A 20,247-nucleotide genomic window follows, 5' to 3' on the forward strand; every position below is an offset into this window, starting at 1 on the left:
GGGGCGCCTGGGTGGCTTAGTCGGTTAAGAGTCCGACTTTCGCCTAGGTCATGATCTCGCGGTTCGTGGGTTCGAGCCCCGCGTCAGGCTCTGTGCTGACTGCCAGCTCAGAGCCTGGAGCCTGTTTCAGAGTCTGTGTCTCCCTCTCTCTCTGACCCTCCCCTGTTCACACTCTCTCTCTCTATCCTAGAAATAAAATAAAAATATTTAAAAAAAAAAAAAAAAAAAAGAATCAAGATTTCAAGAGGTAGTGGGCAAGAAATTCGTACGCCACTAGAAGTGAATTAGGAATTGAGTGTTCATCAGACGTGGCAGCATGGATGTCCCGGGAGCGGGGTGAGAGCTGTTTTTAGTAAAGGATGGAAATAACAACCAAAGAGAAATAAGCTGAGGTATTAATAGGCAGGAAGGACACAGAACTAATGAATTCAGGAGATTCTTCTGTGAAACCTGGCTGTGAAGAGGGAGTGGTGAAATAAAAAAATAGGGCTTCCACTTGTTGTTGCTATCTTTTTCATTAAAGGGGAAACCTGAGTGGAAAGAAACTGATAGGAAAGAAGAGTTGAGAAGGGGGGCCAAAAATAAATGACAGCTTCTGCGAGGAGAGAAAGGGGAGGCTAGATGGGTACATTTTGACTAATACTGCCCCAAATATTTCTTGTACTCCTCAAGCTTATGCAATTCACTCCTCCTCCACTTTAACCTCACTCTTAAATTTTTACCCATTAAAGGGGCGCCTAGGTGGCTCAGTCCGTTAAGCATCCAACTTTGGCCCAGGTCATGATCTCACGGTTCGTGGATTCGAGCCCCGCGCCAGGCTCTGTGCTGACAGCTCAGAGCCCAGAGACTGCTTTGGACTCTGTGTCTCCCTTTCTCTCTGCCCCTCCCCTACTTGTGCTCTGCCTCTCTCTGTCTCTCAAAAATAAAAAAATGTAATTAAAAAAAATTTTTTTAATTTACCCATTAAAAAACAGCTCAAATTCCCTATCTTTTCCTTCTGTAAACCCACCTAAATTCTCTAGGTCTTGGGATCCGTTCTCTGTAATCCCATAGCGTACTATGTTTTCCACATTTATTTCACCACAAAATCCTGTACAGCAGGTTCCACAGAATACACACAGGAATGAACATCCTACTGTCTAGCTCCTGTCCTGACCCTCAATACAGCCTTTCCTAACCATATTAGAACAAAGTAATAACTCCCTTATAAAGTCCTGAACAACTACATCATTCAGCATGTTAAGTATTTAAGATCCTAGAATGTAAGCTCCAAAACTGTGGGGACTTGTCTGCTGGTTCACCCCCATATACAGTGCCTAGGAGGGCTGGCACACAGTAGGCCCCCAGGAAATGTTCACTGAATGAATTAAGAAAGATGCCCCGTTACTCTTCAACAGCTGTATTTATTTAAGAGCAGGACCTACGTCTTATGCCTATTTCTACACAGTGGCCTACAATGTAGAATGAATGTTCTGGATAACACAATGATAATTTGTTAGGACCTAATGTCACAATGGGGAATCGAAAAGATGGAGTTTGGCAATATGCTTTGACACTAATGAAAAAGCATGAAAAGCCTATGTAATGTTTCTCAACTCTAAGTTTTTAAAAAATAATAATAATAGTTGTCTTCAAAACACTATACAACATTTCCCCATATTCCAGAATATAAGAAAACCCTTAAAGATAATTGAACTATCTTTCTCCTGTTTATGAAGTGCTTTTATAAATCCATGTAACACTAGAATTTTGGTGCCTGTTATAAGATTTATGTGAATTCTGGAGTTTAATAATTTTCACATCTTGATAATATACAGGAATACATCAGTAAGGGCAGGAAGTACATTAAGGATATTGCTAGAATGGATCTAAGTATCATCTCCCTGCCTAATAACAACAAAATCATCTTGATGCCGTCAAAGTACCAGAGTTCTGGTCATAAATAACACAACAACAAAGATAACATATGCAATGAGGCAGCATACATACCCAAAATCAAAAGAGATCAACCCAGGCTCTTCTCAAATATAAGCTTTGCTACCAAGTAAGACCCCAAAATATTAGGAGATGGAAACTGCTTCATTTGTCATGTGTACTTTGTACAGAATTATATTATAAAGTCAATCTCATGTTTCTTTCCCATATTTCGTTACTATGATTAAAGTCATGTACAGAATTACCGAATTGGAACAAGTAAGATTACAAATAAGATTACGCTTTAAAGACTTTCATACCAATTCTCACTTTCAACCCTCTGACATTTATTCTTTTCTCTTTGGGGATAAGTGTACAAACTTTGGAGACAAATTTTAGACAGAGTAGCAAACGGCTCAAATCAAACAAAGTACCTTTAGAAACAAGAAGAAATCTCTTTTCATCTAGTGAGGAAGGAACAGACAGAGAAACTTATGAAATCTAAAAGAATAGGGACCAAATAAAAACTTCCTTTTTTTAAAGAAATCAGAATCTTAAAAAAGTGGAGGAAGGTACCCACTTGCGTCAGAGTTCATACTCTAAATCAAATAGCAAAAGAAAGTATCTAAAAAAAAAATAAATAAAACACTTTTTTCTTAACGTAGGAGCAGTCACATTGGAATATCTCTGCCGTGATCAGTAATTTGGGCAAACAGAGAATAAAATAATATTCTCTCCCGTGAAGTAGTTCAGGGCAGTACTTCAGCAGCACTGAAAAAGTCACCCTAGAAGGTATGAGAAGTCAAAGACAGTCTTTTCTTCATTATTTTTGGGGGAGGTTCTTTATCTTTTCATTTTGGAAATTTAAATACACATACAAAGTAGAATGGGTGAATAAATGCATGCTTACCAGTCAAATTCAACAATTACCAATAAACAATAAACAATGTTATGTCATCTACTCCTACACACATATGTGCCTGCACTTCATACCCCCCACGAGCACATGTATATACTAAATTATACTGAAGCACATGGAAAGACTTTTTAAATTTCCTTTTAAGAAGCCTAAATTATAGGTCATAAATAGCAAAATATTCTATTCAGCAAGCAATTCAGTAATAACTACTATTATCATGTAAGGCCTTTACTTACATAAAGCATAAATCGTATGGAACAAGGTTATCATACAGGTGTAATCCAAATTCCATGCTGTGATACAGAACAGCTACTTAACAATAAAGCTGAGAATATACCGCATCCACCAGCTTTATGCATAATTTAAATGGTAATCAAAGCCATTATCCACCCACAAACACTAATCTCAAAATTAATAAGACAAGGGAAAAGGAGCTTCAAAGCTTACCCACATGGCCAATTTTACCACGGCAATTTCAAAAAATATGTAACTTTCAGAATCTATAATCAAATGAACAGAATGACTAACATACACAAGAACTGAAAGTAGTTTTCCCTAGGTTCATATCATGTCAAATAAAATGTTGGCTTTCATGAAAACTTTTTTTTTTCATTTTACACAAGAGATTAATATCAACCTGGCTTCTGTGTTAACTCCTCATTTTTAAAAAATCTGTCAGTTATATCATTACTTTCTTCTTGGGAAATGCCTACTCTCAGGGCTGCAGCCACAAACATCTGGAGTTTCCTACCTACAGACTCTTTGAGCCTCAAGCAAGGTAAGGCCTCGCTAGGGACCATGCTCCTGCGGACGGCCCACGGCCCTTGCCATGCACTGCAGACACTCCCACAGGAAGACGTGCAAAATCACAAGCAGTTGTACTGTCCCCTCAAAATCACAAAGAAGAATCCAAGCATTATTCAAGGCACCTGGAGGAATGACACCAAATTCCAAATGGCAAAAAGACGAAGACCAAATCCGGACCACAGATGGAAAGATAGGGAAACTTCAATGACCCGAAGCCAACTTGCCCATTTTGAATCTGCTCTGTCAGCTCATCGCCCTGTACTGGGGGACCTGAAAGAGGCCTCCCAAGACAAACTGATGTTAGTCTTCCTTTCCGTAGGGAAATTATGGTTCATATGCACATGATTCAATGTGAGTTTGAAAGATGGTGACTCCAGGATTTGTGGCTTTTCAAAATTCTACACTTTCCACCCGGAAGTGGAAACCTCTACCACCCGCACGGGCATCAGCAGGGACTTAAGAGTTATGAACTTCAGGTAGGAAAAGTAAGACAATCCAAGAAAACGAATACCCAAAAGAATTCCCAAAAACACAACTGAGACCTGCAGCATTTCTTTTCCCTGCTGCTTCCAAACCAGAACTCAAAAACACAGCACCGGAGACCCTGCTTCTCAGGGACACAAAACAAACCTGAGGTCTACCAGCCCCAGGGAGAGAGGCCGGCCCTCCCCTTCTAGTCCAGAGCTCCAGTTCCCAGTGGTGATGCAAGCCTTCTGAGCAGAGGAGCCCAGTGCAGGACACTGGCTCCAGGCAGAGTTCAAAATCTTAGGATTATTTTAAAACTCCAGACTGCCAATGTTCAATTTTTCATTTATGGGGAAGCTACATCACTAAGATTTTGCTACCTCCAGATGCACATAAAATATATTCATACGGAGACTTTGTGCAAATTTCACTAATCCAGATGTGAGGAAATCTGGAATTATGATTCCCACAGCAACTGTAATCTTGGCGAACACATATTCATGTATTCTGTATTACCTCAGATGGTGGTGACCTTAAAAGAAACTTGGAATAAAGCATATTTAATCTCCACATCTAATTAATTAAAAGAAAAACTCTCAGATAGATCAGAGATTAGAAAACTGCCTTTCTTCAGGAATAGTGGAGCTATTTCTATGAGACAACTAACAAACACTAGACCAAGGACTGAAGAATATACTGGAAGAAACGATCCTTACCTGGCCTGAACAATATGGGCCAGACAATTTAACAGGGTTTTCTCTAAACTCTCATTTCTAATTTAAGACAATAAGCTAATGCTGTTCAAAACTTCATTTCGGGGGCACCTGGGTGGTTCAGTCGGTTAAGCGTCCAACTTTGGCTCAGGTCATGATCCCAGGGTCAAGATATGGAGCCCTATGTTGGGCTTCGCACTGAGCGTGGAGTCTGCTTAAGATTATCTCTCTCTCCCTCTGCCCCCTCTCCCCTGCTCGCTCTCTCTCTCTCTCTCTAATAAAAAAATAAAAAATAAAAAACTTCATTTCAAATATTTAACATTTTCCTTTTAGCTCAATTTTAGCTTCCACTTGAGGCAACAGACAAAACATTTCAAGTCACCACAAAATGGATTATCTACTATAAAATAACTCAAATAATACTTGCTTATGTCCACTAATATAGAAAACAGTTTTGCTGGTCCTTAGTTGCAAGGCTAAGATGCCAGCTTCGAGAAGGCTAAATGCTACCCAGTAGGCCATAAGTTTAATGAAAAACAGTAGAGCTCAGTGGTTAAGAGGCTTCTGTAGCCAAAATGCCCAGGTTTGAATCCTAATTCTGCCACCGAGAAGCTGTGGCTGTGGACATGTTACTTAACATCTCTGTGCCTCAGTCTCACTATCTAAAAGAGGCAATAACAGGGCCACCTGGGTGGTTCAGTCGGTTGAGCATCCAACTGTGGCTCAGGTCAGGATCTCATGGTTCATGAGTTCAAGCCCCACAACAGGCTCTGCTGAAACTCAGAGCCTGGAGCCTGCTTTGGATTCTGGGTCTCCCTCTCTCTCTGCCCCTACCCTGCTCGCCATCTCGCTCTATCTCTCTCTCTCTCTCTCTCTCAAAAATAAATAAACATTCAAAGAGGCAATAACAAAAGCTACCTCGTAGAGCTATCTTGAGTACTAAATGAGGTAACATAGGTAAAGTTCTCACAACAGTGCCTGACAGTAAGCACTCAAAAAGCATTTGCTATTATTAATCTAAGGTCGTTTATTTTACATGGCAGCAATCTTTATTTATTTGGAAAACCAGCACCCACACTAAGAAAGGCCAAAAAATCCCTCTCTGTAGCACAACATTAATAAATGACCTTACCTTCTCCTGCCTCCTTCCTCTGCCCCTCTTGCTAACGAAAGACAAAATCTAAAATCCTTAGCTAAACATTTAAGTTGCTTCATAATCTGTTGTCCAATCCCAGCTGATCAACTTCCCTACTCCTAGTATAACCTTCCACTTCAATCAAATTAGTTTTCTCGCAATCTTCTAAATATAGTTGGCACTCATTCAACAAACATCTGAGAATCTGTAAAGCCAAGCACTGTGCTAACACAACATGCAAAGTTGAAGACACAGTTTCTGCCCTTAAAAAGCTCACAGGACATAACAGAAAAAGACATGTAAAAAATAGTTTCAATAGAATAGAACTTCAGTCACAAAAGGGCAAAAGTAAGGTAGCTGCATGGACAGGAGCTGGTAAATTCTCTTGATGAAGAAGTCCCCTCAGGGAGGGCTTCACAGAAGAAGGCTTGTGAGAAACACTCAAGGAGAGAGAGGAAAGCACCAGGCTGAGCAGAGGGTCAGGGGGCAAACAGTGAAAAGCATAAGGGTCAGGGGGCAAACAGTGAAAAGCTTGGGCAGAGAAATGCTGGGTAACGAGGACTGCTGGGGCACCAATGGAAACTAGAAGTCGGAAAACCGAGATAGGTAAAAGAAGTCTTGTACCCAAGTCAGAAGCACTGGGGTTAAGCTCTGCCCCGGAATCACCAGAGAATTCTGAGCAGGGACCTAACCTGATCAGATCTGCCTGTTACCCTGCCTGTGGCAGTTCAGAGGCTGATTTGAAGGAGAGACTGGAGACTGAAAAACCTGTTAAGACAATTAGAAGGGTCCGGGTAGCAGTAGGGATGGAAAAAGGAGACAGGTTCAAAATGCAAATTAAGAAAAAAAATGCAAATTAAGAAGAGAATTGGGGGGCGCCTGGGTGGCTCAGTCGATTAAGCATCTGACTTTGGCTCAGGTCATGACCTTGTGGTCCATGAGTTCGAGCCCCACATCAGGCTCCATGCTGACAGCTCAGAACCTGGAGCCTGCTTCTGATTCTGTGTTTCCCTCTCTCTCTGTGTCCCTCCAGTATCTCTCTCTCTCTCTCTCTCTCTCTCTCAAAAATAAACATTTAAAAAAAAGGAACAGAACTGGTAAGACTTGGTATGAGCATACGGAGAGGAGAAATCTGGGAGGATTCAGAGGTTTCTAGTTCTAGTAAGTGAAGAAATAAAAGAAGAGTGACAACACTTACGCAGGATGAAGAGAACATGACCTCAAATGCAGAGCCTGAGTCTTTATTCTAACAGCGATGGGAAGCAGAACAGGAACATAACTTAAAAACGGCATAAACCTCAAAAGATCTTTAATCAGAGAAGAAACCAGAAAGCACTGCCAAAGATTCACACACTCCCCCAAATGCACCAGGTCAAAGCTATTGTAGAGACAAGGAATTTCAATGTTATTTAAGCTTTTTGACTTATTCCATGAGACTAAATAATCCTGATACCAAACCTGACAAAGATAGTGCACGTGCACACGTGCACACACACACACTCTTTCACACACAGAACTATAGAATTTTTATTATAAACATAAATGCAAAACCCAAAATTAAAAATTAAAAAATTAAATCCAACATTAAATTCTAAAAATTATGTAACATGAACACATGATATAGAATGTTTATTCTAACGTGATTCAAATCATGAAATCTGTTAACATATTCATTAGTAAAATAATGTAATAGAACCAAATCATCATGAAGATAGAGGCCAAAAGGCATTAATCAAGTCCAACACCCTTTTTTTTTTTTTCACTTGTCACAAGATTACAATCAAACTCCATTCATTGGGCTAGAGACCCGGGTCTCTCATGTAGCACATCACCTACATTTGTGAGTCCATTCGCCAGCCAGTGGCCTCAACTCCAAGCTCTAACAATATGCACCCAACACCCATTCTTTTTTTTTTTTCCCTTTTAACTAGGCTCCACACCCAAGGTGGAGCCCAACATGGGGTCTGAAGCCACAACCCTGAGATCAAAACCTGAGCTGAGATGAAGAGACAGACACTTAGCCAGCTTAGCCACTGAGGCACCCCACCAACATCCATTCTTAATTAAGACTTCTTGGTAAACCTAGAGCTAAAAAGAAATTTTTCTAATGCGATAAGATGTATTTCTCAAGGAAACAACACCTCTTATGTGGTATTCAGGCCAAGAATAACACACAACTTGAATTTAATCACGAGGAAACATCAAAACAAAACAAACAAGGAACATCCTTTAAAAAAAAAAGAGGACACTAATCTTCAAAAATATCAGTTTCATAGAAGACAAAGAAAGACTAAAAGAAGTGTTGCAGATTGAAGGGGACAAAGGAAACATGACAAGGAAATGCCATGTGTAATCCATGCTCCTGTGCTAGAAGAGGAAAAGACACTAAAAGACACATTACAGGATCAACGGAAAACCCTGTAATAGATGGCAGATATGACCAAAGTTGTATCAATTCTAATAACTTTTCTGTGTTGGCAGAAAGAGAAAGAATACAAGTTATAAAGGAAACAAAATGTTAATAACAAGTGAATCTAAGCAAGGGCATATGCACTCTTGGGTGTACATCCCAGAGAAATGAAAACTTGCATTCCACAAAAACCTGCTTATGAATGTTCATAGCAACTTTATGCATAATAGCCAAAAACTGAAAACAACCCAGATGTCCCTCAGCTGAAAACAGTGAAACAAGGTGCCGTATTCATGCCATGTAATACCAGTGACAAGAAGGAACTATTGATACAGACAATAACCTGGACAAATCGTAAGGAAATTATGTTGAGTGAAGCAATCTTCAGAAGTTATACACTGTAGGATTCCATTTACAGTATTCTTGAAATGGCAAAATTAGAGACAGAAAAGAGTGTCATGGTTGACAAAGGTTAAGAAGGCAGAGAGGGAAGGGGCACGTGGGTGGTTTGGTCAGTTAAGCATCCAACTTTGGCTCAGACCATGATCTAACAGTTCATGAGTTCAAGTCCCACATCGGGCTCTCTGCTGTCAGCACAGAGCCCACTTCGGATCCTCTGTCCTCCTCTCTCTCTGCCTCTTCCCCACTGATTCTGTCTCTCGAAACTTAAAAAAAAAAAAAAAAAACAGAAAGAAAGCAGAGAAGGAGGGAGATGGCTGTAGCTATGAAAGGATAGCACTAGAGATTCTTGTGAAGGAACTACTTTGTATCTTGACTGCCCTGGTGGTCACACAAATCTACAAATGTGATAGAACTAAATACACACACGCATCAGTACAAATAAAACTGATGAAATCAAAATAAGATGGGTGGATTGTACTGACATCAGTTTTCTAGCTGTGATATTACAGTTACACATACTTACAACTGCACGTGAATCTATGAGTTTTAAAAATAAAGTTTAAAAAGGAAAAAAGTTAAAACAAAAAATAGCAACAGAAAATAACTTATGAACAGTGATAAAGCACTAGAAGCCTTCCTATTAAGTTTACAAGCAGGAAAAGGATGCCAGCTATTAAGTGTTATTTAGTATCATTCTAAAGGCACTGGGTCATTACTGTAAACAACAAGACCACATAAATAATTAAAAAAGAGATAAATGAAATCCTTGCTACTAAGAAAATCCAATACAATCAACTAAAAAAGTAGTAGAATGAGTTCAGTAGTATACAATATCCAAATATAATATATAAAAATTAATAGCCTTTTTATTATATCTTACTAATAATATTCAATTAGAAAACTTTGTGTAATAAAGAACATTCTGTTTTTTCATTCTTCATCTAAGTTACATATAATTATTGTTTAAATATTTAAAAATTGTCCCAGGAATATAATGACTATGTGTTTTCTTTTAATTTTTTTTAATGTTTATTTTTGAGAGAGAGAGAGAGAGAGAAACAGAACATGTACAGGGGAGGGGGAGAAAGAAAGGGAGACACAGAATCTGAAGCAGGGTACAAGGCTCCAAGCTGTCAGCACAGAGCCCGACGCGGGGCTCCAACCCACGAACTGTGAGATCACGACCTGAGCTGAAGTCCAACACTCAACCAATGGAGCCACCCAGGTGCCCCTGACTACGTGTTTCTACTAAGCTTCTCCAAACATATTCTCCATTTCTCCCCACTGAGCACCATATTTGTTTCTGATTTGCTGTGTCTTGGTCTCTTGTCCATCTTTTACTTTAGAAGGCAAAAGCTAGAAAGTAGATTCAGAAATGTTTTCCAGTCCCCCAGGGCCTTAAATACTCTGCCCCAAACTAAGTCAGTTATAAGGGATGAGGATCTAAGGTTTCTTCCAGCTCGGAAGCTCCATCTTGCTAGATGCTAGAATACTGTTAGTCAGTCCTGAGAGACTAAGTGTGCGTTCTTCTGCAGTCCTCAGGACCATCTCTCGTTTTCATGAGGCTACTCTCTCCCAAGAATTCCAAGTTCTCAGTGAAACTCACTCAAAGCAGACACACATTAATCCATCCATTTTTAGCCAAGACCTCTCACATTAGCCCCCCTTTCAAACTGGAGCTGGGTCTAAACCACTATCAGGGGGTACCTGGGTCGCTCAGTCAGTTTAGTGTTCGATTTTAATTCAGGTCATAATCTCGTAGTTGGTGAGTTCGAGCCCCACAGCAGGCTCCCAGCACAGAGCCTGCTTTGGATCCTCTGTCCCCCTTTCTCTCTGCCCCTCCCCCACTCGTGTTCTCTCACACTCTCTCTCAAAAATAAACAAACATTTTAAAAAACTAAGAAAAACCAAAAGACCAATCCATTTCCTCCAGTATATCTTGTGCCACATATTCTATGTAAAAGCCAAGGCAGCTTTTCACTCTTTAAAAAAAAAAAGTACTTATAAAAAAAAAAGAAAAAAAAAAAGGAAGTACTTCTGTTAAGCTCCAGGTCTTCAATATGCAAGAAATACCTTCCATTAAGAAGCAAAAATAACAGGGGCGCCTGGGTGGCTTAGTCGGTTAAGCGTCTGACTTTCGCTTAGGTCATGATCTCGCGGTTCGTGGGTTCGAGCCACACGTCGGGCTCTGTGCTGACTACCAGCTCAGAGCCTGAAGCCTGTTTCAGTCTGTGACTCCCTTTCTCTGTGACCCTCCCCTGCTCACGCTGTCTCTCTCTCTCTCCTAGAAATAAATAAAACATTAAAAATTTAAAAAAAAAAAAAAGGCAGCAAAAATAACAATAAAAGGCAGGGGAAGCAAAGACTGCAAAATCAATTTCCCTAGTACTTAAAGAGCATGGAACCTATCGTATTAGAGGAGGAAAGAATGACATACACTTTTCAAGAAGAGAAGAATATCTTTTACCAATATTTTTTATGTTTAAAAAAATTTTCAACTTTCTTGCAACATTTTCATTCCAGGAACAGCACTGAATTAAATTATTAGGTGCAGGCTCTGGTCTACAGATGAAGGATGACAGCTCGCCATCTTACAAATGCCAACAGGGTAGCATCAAACCATCTTTTTAACCAAGTTTGCCTCTCCTCGTGTGACAGATGAAACCGATTTAGATACACCACATTCATAACAATTCTCTTTAGAAAGCAGGATTACTGAGGATTTTCACTTTAAAGCATGCGTTTTAATAACATTTAAGTGTTTGTTTCTTACAAAAATATGAATCACTTTTGTAACCAAACAACAATACATATATATGCACACATGTATCTTTAGTCAGCAATAATAAGACAGGGTCTATTCAGGCTTATTGATTAAAAAAAATAACTACGCTTTATCATAAATCAAGTTGGTTCAATGGTTTAAGAGGAGACGCTAAGCAGAGACTTCAGTATGGCCTAAGAACATCCACCCACCTTTCCAGAACCTATTCCTGTGGAACTGCACACATTTTGTAATCACCAGCCCAGGAACTGAATATGAATGCCTCCTCATACAGGTAAACCTATACCAGAGAATTTCTCATTTTGACAAATGTTTCCAATATTGTTTTCATTTCTCTATACGAGATAAATCGATCACATAGAAAGTGTCCCTTCATAGCTTCAATAGGTAAAAATCCCTCAAATTACGTATACGATTGCAGTTTAGAACATCTCAGTTGTGTCACCTCCAACACAATCAACATTTAAAAGACTTTCCTTGTGACAGATGATGCAGGGAAAAGATTCCAAGTTTGACTTAAATGAAGTAAAAAGGCCAACATGAAAAACAAATGAAGAAACCATGTTCCCCGAAGGCTCATTACTAATCCTTCAACCAGGGTTTCCCAGACGTTATGTGGGACGTATGGTCAGCGCCACTCAAAGCACAGACCACCGCAGCAGCAGCTGGGAGCTGGTTAAAACCAAACCACCAGGCCTCACCACAGACAAACTGAATCAGATTCTCTAAGAGTGGGGTCCTGTATTAACAAGCTCTCCTGGCCCTTCTGGTGTTCACTAAAGTCTAAGAAGCAATGCACGAAACTTCTAGAATTGGACTGAACAACACCACTCTTTTCTTAACTTGCGTGCAAATAGTCACAACCACACTGGCAAGGATGCTGGTGTGGGTAAGACTACTAAACATAACGTTAGAGAAATCACCTCCGGTAATCTCAGCATGTCATCTGTGAAATGAGAGGGACCGTTTTAATGTCTAAACATCTAATTCACTGTGTAAATTCAGGCTGACCTGTAAAAGATTCAACTGGCTGAACAAGGGTATAGAACAGAATCTCATCATTCTATGAAATTCATATCTGAATCAGAAAGAAATCTTCTCCCAAAACAAAGCCTTCTCCGACCACCCGAACTAAAAACTAGTGCTCTCAAATGGGGGCATTTCTGCCCCTTTCCTCCAGGGACATGTGAGACTATCTAAAGACATTTCTGACTGTCACAACTGAGGAGGGTCCTAGGGCATCTGCAGGGTAGAGGCCCCAGGTATCGCTCAACACCTCACACTGCACAGCACAGCCCTCTTTCCCACGAGAGAATTACCCAGTCCAGACCGTCCATACTGCCGAGGCTGAGAAACCCTGGTCTAAATAAGGCTCCCCAGTCTCCCTCCAGCCCAGCACCGTTTTCCTACTTCTTCATTACACCTACCACTGCTGAAATGGTCCTGTTCATCTCTCTGCACACATGACTATCCCTAATGTCCTCTCAAAGCTCCAGGACAGGAGCCGTGTCATCACTGCAACCACAGTGCCTAGAACAGGAGTGGCAGGTGGCAGAACTCAACAGACATGTGATGAATTAAGAATGAAAATATAAAAAGCAGGAAACTTTCACCAGTTGAAAGAATGGTATATGCTACATTTGACAAAACACGTAAAACCAGTGAAAAACACTAGTGACTGGTGAGTGACTCTAACCAGGGCTCATGAGGTTCACTGACAAGTCCTCTCCAATGATCTCAATAAAAATTCCAAGAAAAGGATGTGAATCGAAATACAGAGTATAAACTGTTAAACAAAAACAGATTAAAGTCTGAAGACATTAAAAGAAAAAATAAAGCTTGCTTTTCAATTATGGTTTCAAATGAGTTTGCCAATGATTATCATTAAAAGATGCTTTGGCTGGGGCACCTGGGGGGGGGGCTCAATCAGTTAAGCAGCCGACTTCAGCTCAGGTCATGATCTCGCAGTTTGTGAGTTTGAACCCTGCATCAGGTTCTGTGCTGACAGCCAAGAGCCTGGAGCCTGCTTCAGATTCTCTGTCTCCCCTTCCCTCTACCCCTCTCCTGCTCACACTCTGTCTCTCAATAATAAATTTTTAATAATTAAAAAAAAAAAAGAAAGATGCTTTGGCAGGGCAACTGAGTGGCTCAGTTAAGCCTCCTACTCTTGATTTCGGATCAGGTCATGATCTCACAGTTCACAAAATCAATCCATGAGTTGGGCTCCACCCTAACAGCATAGAGCCTGGTTGGGATTCTCCCCCCTCCCCACCCCCCGCCCTTCCCTCACACACACAGGCACACACTCTCTCTAAAAATAAATAAATAAACTTAAAAAAAAATGATGCTTGAAGGGTACCTGGGTAGATCAGCCAGCCCTTGTTTTTTGCCTCAGGTCTTGATCTCAGGATTGTGAAATTGAGCCTCGCACTGGGCTCCATGTTGGGCATGGAGTCGGCTTAAGATTCTCTCTTTCTCTCTCCTCCTGTCCCTCCCCCACTTTTGTGTACATGCTCTCATTCTTTCAAAAATAATAAAGGAGTGAAATCTCTTATCTTAAATAAATAAAAAAATTAAAACATGAGAGAGAAAAACATCAATTCTAAGTAACTAAAATCACAAAATGCCTTTGGATAAAATTAATAAGAGAGATTTAAGATCTAAAGTAAATTTTAAAATCATTTTTAAAAACACAAAAGACACCTGAGGCACCTGAGTGGTTCAGCTGGTTAAGCATCCGACTTCAGCTCAGGTCATGATCTCGCAGTTCGCGGGTTTGAGACCCACATCAGACTCTGTGCTGACAGCTCAGAGCCTGGAGCCTGCTTCGGATTCTGTGTCTCCCTCTCTCTCTGCCCCTCCCCCACTCACACTCTGCTCGCTCACTCTCTCTCGGACTCAAAAGTAAATAAACATTAAAAAATTTTTAAAAACATAAAAGACCTAAACAAATAAACAAAACCTGCTCTTGACCAAAGACACATTATAAAGATGTTAGCTGTAAATTAGCCAAAAAATTACAATGTAATCACAAACTCAAATCATGATTTTTTATAGGAATTGACAATCTCGTTTTAACATCAAATGGAAGAAAAAAGGCAAAAGATATGAATAGCTATTATTCCAAAGAAGATATATTCATGACCAACAAATTCATGAAAACATGTTCAACACCATAAGCCGTCAAAAAAATGTAAATCAAACCACAGTGAAGTTTCCTTCATACTCACTAGGAAAGCTGTAACAAAACAAAACACAAAACAAAACATAACAAATATTGGCAAGGATATGGAGAAATTGGAACTTTCATAAATTACTCGTGGATATGTAAAATGGTTTAGTCACCGTGGAAAACAGTTTGGAAGTTCCTCAAAAAGTTAATGACCATATTATCCAGCAACTCCAATTCTAGGTATATACCCAAAAGAGTTGAAAATAATTATCCAAGCAAATACTTATACACATAACGTTCATAGCAGCACTATTCACAATAGCCAAAAGGTAGAAACAACCCAAATGTCCATCAATGGATATAAATAAACTGTGGTATATGCATAGTGGAATACTTTTTCTAGCCATACATAATGAGTTTTATTCGAAGAAATGAGCCCATGCTACAACATGGATGAATCTCAAAAACATTATGCTAAGTTAAAGAAGCCAGACACAAGGCCACATGAGATTCCATGTATATGAAATATCCAGAGTAGGGAAGTGCAGAGAGACACACAGAGAGTGGTAGCTGCTAGGGGACAGGGAGAGGGAAGAACAGGCAGCAACCACTTAGCAGGTGCTGGACTTTTGGAATTAGACACAAGTGGTGGTAGGACAACACTGTGAATGTACTAAATGCCACTGAATTGTTCACTTTAGAATGACTGATTTTACAATATGAATTTCACATCAGCAAAAGAAAACTTTTAAGTATCAAATAGAAGAGGAAAATGCACAGAATGATGAGAAATGTTTGTAAACAAAGAGTAACAAGAAAAGATTTGTTCTTGATCTCATGGATCAAGCCGTACACCAAGCCTGCCTTCATAGGGCAGAACCTGCTTGGGATTCTTCTCTCCCTCTCTCTCTGCTTCTCTCCACTCACATGCTCTCTCAAAATAAACACTAAAAAGAAGAAGAAGAAAGTCGTCTTAGTTAAGACAAAAAAAAAACCATAGAGGAAAAGACTCAAGTATTGAACATTAAAAACTTCTGTCTACCAAAAGAAACCACAAAGACCAAACAACAGACTGAGAGAAAATATCTACAACATTTAAGAATTCAAGGATTAATATACAGAATATGTCAAGATGTCAAGACCTACAAATCAATATGAAAGAAGTAAACCAATTCAAACAAAGTTTAAAAAATAAAAAAGAACAGGCAAAAGACAGGAGCAGTCACAAAAAAAACATTCAAGTTTAACTGGTCTTTGGCCTGGGTATGGGTATAAAATCTCCCCCAAGTGACTCTTATGTGCAGTCAGGATAACAAAGAAACCCAAAACCATACCTCCTTTAAAAATGGGGAGTGTCCAGGCCGCCCAAGGTAAACTGTAAGGGGGAAAGATAGGAAAAATGGGCCACCTTCAAGGACTTCTACCCAGTCACTAAGGTATGGCCCTGAGAAATGGGTTATGGAGTGCCTGAGATTGATCACCCTAAAGTTATTTTTATCCAGTCAGAAAGCATTCTCTTCATTTTTTCCTAAAAGGCAGAAACATATGAATCTTATTCTTTATGAGACTAGTGAGGAAAATTATTAAGAAATAAAATTATGGGGCACCCTGGGTGACGAAGTCGTTAAGCACCTGACTTTGGCTCAGATCATGATGTCACGGTTTGTGAGCTCAAGCCCCACTTCAGGTGAGCTCATTCCCGCATTGGATGAGCCTGAGGCCTGCTTGGGGTGAACCCCGTTTCTCTCTCTCTCTCTCTCTCTCTCCCTCAGCCCCTCCTGGGATTCTCTCATTCTCTTTCTCTCTGTTCACTCTCAGTCACTTACACACATTCTCTCTCAGGAAGGAAGGAAGGAAGGAAGGAAGGAAGGAAGGAAGGAAGGAAGGAAGAGAAAGGAAGGAAGGAAAGAAAGAAAGAAAGAAAGAAAGAACGAAAGAAAGAAAGAAAGAAAGAAAGAAAGAAAGAAAGAAAGAAAGAAAGAAAGAAAGAAAGAAAGTTATGCTCCTAAGTACAGCAGCCCAGGATTAATTATTTGCAAAATGTGACCAAAGCAGACACACATAATGTACTAGGGAGAAGCAAATCACTGAAAAATATCTGCACTGTGTTTCCATTCTACAAACTTCAAAAACATGTGAAATTAAGTAATGGTTTAAGGATACAAATGATGTTCACACCAGAGGAGAGAAAGCAGGGACTCCGTGGAATTCTAGTTTTCCAAGTTGAGAGACTGAGGCAGTAAAAGACAAGAGATTGAGGCAGATGAGACTTGAGCTCTGTGTTTACTGTTATCTCATCAGAGGACTTCAGTTCACCTGCTGGGGATCAGATGGAATTGTGGGACCACAAATAAAGGTGACTGGGATTCTGTCCTATGCCAGCAAAAAAAAAAAAAAAAAAAAAAAAAAAAAAAAAAAAACAAAGNCCAAGTATAAAGAAAATACAGAACTCAGGTTACCTCTGAAAAAGAAAAGAAGTGGGGTTAAAAACAGGAATGCTGATCTTCAATGAGGTGACAACTTTTTCCTGCGCTGCATGGTAGGTTCCATGGGTATTCACTGTCCTATTATTCTGTACACCTTACACATGTTGTGCATGTTATTTTATAACTTCTCAGTATCTAACAAAAGATCATAATTTTTTAAAAAAATGAACCATGCGGGAAATAAACAGGCACAGCATATAGCCAGTGATCTTGTAGCAGCTTTGTATGGTGACAGACGGCAGCTACCCTTGTGGGGAGCATAGCATAATGTATATAAAGAAATCGAATCACTATGTTGTACACTTGAAACTAATGTCAAATTGTGTCAACCAGACTCAAATTTAAAAAGTAAAACAAAGATGACTAAAGACTGCACATAAAGATATAGTCTTTTAATTCTAGATTCAATGTTGGCCACTGAAAATCTACTCGATTTTGTTGTCCTTCTAAGCAGACACCTAGGAGGAGTTAGCAAAATCCTTGATTTTCCTCTTCTTCTAAAGTTGCATTAATAAGGAGATTTAGGGGCGTCTAAGTGGCTCAGTTAGTTAAGCTGTGCACTCTTGATTTTGGCTCGGGTCATGATCTTGAGGTTCCTGAGATCAAGCCCCACATGGGACTCCACACTTACAAATGCAAAAGCCTACTTCTGATTCTTTCTCTCTCTGTCCCACTGACTTGCTCACTCTCTCTCAAATAAGTAAACTCTAAAAAAAAGGAAAAAAAGGAGATTTTTGGGGGTAGGGAGAGTTTACAGTAAAGGGCAACGCACTTAGATCAAACTCACTGAGAACCACCAGCAATCACTTCAGGGAGCTCCAGCAAAGAGGGTGTTTGCCATACTCAAGAGTAAAAAGGTTTGCAAAGAAAGTGAAAAGCACTGCAAGAATGATATCGTTTGAACCGTAAGACAGCTTTCCCTTAATTAGTTTTGAATTGATTGAAATTCAATGAAACCCTGGTTGAAACTTCAGCTCTTGATTGAGATACTGAACAAAGATGAGGGTGAGTCCGGTTGAACACCTGAAGCATCAGAGGCAACTCTGCACGTAGTGGTCAGTTGTGAGTTCAAGGGCAATAGTGCATGTACTCCTCCCTCCCAGCCAGAAGTGAAAAAGTCCCAGAGAATCAGGCCCAAGCTCTGCCCACAACACTATCATCTGAGCATTCCTTGCACTGGAACAGTACAACATTACACAATGACCCTTAAGTTGAAGCAGGATTCTGGATGCCTAAGGAAGTGGGATATTCTTTACATATGGTAAGCTGACTGCTGAGACAATCAATAAATGAATTAGCATAAAGTATGCTGACTTGTCTGGAAGGAATTTTATGAACACAGGATTTGAGACTTCTTATACAATAAGCAATGCAATCACAAGTGGTAATAAAGTATAATTAATGGTACTATAGTAAGATGTTATGAATCAATCAATACCTGTGAATTATGTGCAAGACTGTACTATGCAAAAGAAAAAATTTTTTAAAGACACCATCCCTGTGTCAGAAGCATGGGGAATACACTGCTGGTGGGAATACAAAATAGTACTTGGAAGTTTTGACAATTTCTTTCAAAGTGAAGCATATCATATAAAGAGAAATAGGGGCGCTTGGGGGGGCTCATTGAGTTAAACGTCTGACTTCAGCTCAAGTCATGATCTCACGGTTTGTGAGTTCGAGCCCTGCATCGGGCTCTGCGCTGACAGCTTGGAGTCTGGAGCCTGCTTCGGATTGTGTCTCCCTCTCTCTCTCTGCCCCTCCTCCACTCACACTCTGTGTCTCTCTCAAAAATAAACATTAAAAAGTTGTTTAAAAAGAGAGAAATAAAAGTATATGTTGCCACAAAGACTTGTATACAAATTTTCATAGTCATCTTCTTTGTTACCAATTAAAAATTTGATGGGGCGCCTGGGTGGCTCAGTCAGTTAAGCGTCTGACTTCGGCTCAGGTCATGATCTCATGGTTTGTGGGTTCAAGCCCTGCGTCGGGCTCTGTGCTGACAGCTCAGAGCCTGGAGCCTGCCTCAGATTCTGTGTCTCCCTCTCTCTCTACCCCTCCCCTGCTTGCGCTCTCTCTCCTGTCTCTCAAAAATAAACATTAAATTTTTTTTAAAAAAATACAGTACAGAGAAACAGAGATAAGGATATCGATCTCTTGTCAGAAACAAGCAAGGTAGAAGACAGTGAGTCAAAATCCTTACAACACCAATGGGAAAAAACTGTCAATCTAGAATTCTTTATGTAGCAAATATATCTTTCAAAACCAAAGAAAAACACAAATTTCTTCAAACATGTGAAAGCTAAAATAATCATCACCACCAAGTCTACATTACCAGAAACATCAAAGGACGTCCTTAAGGCAGAAAGAAAAGAATAGATGCAAACTATTTCAGAAAATTAAAGAAAAAGGAATACTTCCCAATTCATCCCAAGGTACCAGCATTACTCTGATACCAAAACAAATTCAAAGATATTACAAGAAAAAACATCTCAAACCAATATCTGTCAGAACCATAGATGCAAAATTTTTTAACAGAACTTTAGGAAATCAATTCCAACAATGTAAAAAAAAAAAAAAAAAAGAATAATACACCAGGACTAAGTAGAGTTTATTTCAAGAATGCAATGTTAGTTTTGGTATTTGAAAATCAACATTCACCATATTAAACTAAAATTGAAGAACCACGTGATCATCTCAAAAGATTCAGAAAAAGCATTTGACAAAATCCAACTTCATTTCTGGAAGAAAAAAAAAACTTCTCAGTAAAACTTCTTGGAATAGAAGGAAATTTCCTCTCTGGCAAAGAGCATGCATAAAAAGTCTACAGCAGAGCAAGTCATGATCTCACGGCTCCACAATGGGCTCGCTGCTGTCAGCACAGAGCCCGCTCTGGATCCTCTGTCCCCCCCCCCCACCCGTCCCTCCCCTGCTTNAGAGCATGCATAAAAAGTCTACAGCAGAGCAAGTCATGATCTCACGGCTCCACAATGGGCTCGCTGCTGTCAGCACAGAGCCCGCTCTGGATCCTCTGTCCCCCCC

General features: G+C 39.8%; 1 protein-coding gene and 1 pseudogene across 1 annotated transcript in view; both read right to left on the reverse strand.

Moving 5' to 3' along the window:
* DIS3L2 (DIS3 like 3'-5' exoribonuclease 2) overlaps window positions 1-20,247 on the reverse strand; it is a 373,116-nt gene that overhangs the window by 312,965 nt on the left and 39,904 nt on the right. The window lies entirely within an intron of this gene.
* LOC144227459 (small nucleolar RNA SNORA62/SNORA6 family) lies at window positions 7,715-7,847 on the reverse strand (annotated as a pseudogene).

The sequence above is a fragment of the Crocuta crocuta genome, unplaced genomic scaffold, assembly GCF_008692635.1.
Source record: "Crocuta crocuta isolate KB4526 unplaced genomic scaffold, BGI_CrCroc_1.0 scaffold290, whole genome shotgun sequence".
Classification (NCBI taxonomy): domain Eukaryota; kingdom Metazoa; phylum Chordata; class Mammalia; order Carnivora; family Hyaenidae; genus Crocuta; species Crocuta crocuta.